Genomic DNA, 1565 nt, shown 5'->3' on the forward strand with positions numbered 1-1565 from the left:
ACTTCCCCCCACATCTTAGTGTCATCAGCAAACTTGAACAGGGTGCTTTGCACCCCCTCGTCCAAATCACTGATGAAGATATTGAACAGTGCAGGCCCAAGGACCGAGCCCTGTGGGACCCCACTTCCCACGTCCTTCCAGGTCGAGAAGGACCCATCCACTACCACCCTCTGGGTGCGACTCTCTAACCAGTTGGCGACCCATTGGACTGTATGGGTGTCTACACCACAGTCCCCCAGCTTCCTAATGAGAATGGGGTGAGATGCCATACCAAAAGCCTTTTTAAAATCCAAGTAGATGACATCTACCTCGACTCTTGCACTTAAGCATTTTGTGACCTGGTCGTAAAAGAAACTAGGTTAGTTGGGCAGAATCTTCCTGACATGAACCCATGCTGGTTGCCCTTCAGCATTATTTTTCCTGCTGGGCTCCCACAAGTATGATCCTTGATACTTTTTTCAAAGGTTTTCCCAAGGATAGAGGTGAGACTAACTGGCCTATAATTACCCAGATCCTCCTTCCTACCCTTCTTGAAAATAGGGACCACATTGGCCCTTTTCCAGTCCTCTGGGACCTGACCTGAGTGCTCAAACAGCCATGCCAGTGGCTCTGCTATGACACTGGCCAATTCCTTCACCACCCTTGGATGAAGATCATCCAGGCCTGCTGATTTAAACACATTCAGTCCCTCCAAGTGTCCCTTTACTAGGTTGGTGCTGACCTTTGGTGGGCTGGTGTTCCTCCTGTGCCTATCTATAATGCAATTGGGAGATTTGTTTTGATCCACGTTCAGGAATACAGAGGCAAAAAACTCATTGAAGAGTTCAGTCTTGTCCCTCCTATCTGTCACCTGTTGCCCTAGCCTGTTACCCTGCACCTTCTTTTTGCTCCCTATATACCTGAAGAAGGCCTTTTTGTTGCCTTTAATTTTTATTGCCAGTCTGAGCTCCATTGCTGCTTTGGCCTTTCTGACTGCCTCTCTGCAAGTGCAAGCCAAGAAGGTATACTCCTCCTTGGTAGCTACCTCCTGCTTCCACAGCCTGTATGCTTCTTTCTTTGCTCCTAGGCTTTCCTGGATTTCCCTGTTCAGCTAAGAGAGTTTCTTGGCCCCTCTGTGCCCTTTTGTGTGTAATGGGATTGTTTCCTCCTGTGCCCAAAGGATTGCTCCTTTGAGGAATGACCATCCTTCCTTGACTCCCATCTCGCCAATGCTCTTGATCTTCAATGCCTCACTAACTAATCTCCTGAGCATGTTGAAGTTAGCCATTCTGAAGTCTAGCACTTCAGCCCTTCTAGTTAGTTTACCCACCCTTTGCTGGATAGTAAATTCAGTCAATCGATGGTCACGCTCCCCTAGGTTACCTTGTACCCGCAGATTCCCCACTAGGTCATCCTCTGTAGCTAACACCAAGTCCAGCAAGGCCTTTCTTCTAGTGGGACCATATACCTCCTGCGTTAGGTGGAGGTCCTGAATGCAAGTTAAAAACGTACGTGAGCAGTTAGATCTGTCTGAGTGCTCTTCCCAGCAGATGTCTGCGTAGTTTGGGTCTTCTCATCATAGGCAG

At 48.4% G+C, this 1565-nt stretch overlaps 1 protein-coding gene across 1 annotated transcript in view; it reads left to right on the forward strand.

The window, feature by feature from the left end:
- Window positions 1–1565, forward strand: part of AGBL4 (ATP/GTP binding protein like 4) — a 1816099-nt gene that overhangs the window by 1403768 nt on the left and 410766 nt on the right. The window lies entirely within an intron of this gene.

This window comes from Gavialis gangeticus, unplaced genomic scaffold (genome assembly GCF_001723915.1).
Source record: "Gavialis gangeticus isolate Ggan-Ray unplaced genomic scaffold, GavGan_comp1, whole genome shotgun sequence".
Taxonomy (NCBI): Eukaryota; Metazoa; Chordata; order Crocodylia; family Gavialidae; genus Gavialis; species Gavialis gangeticus.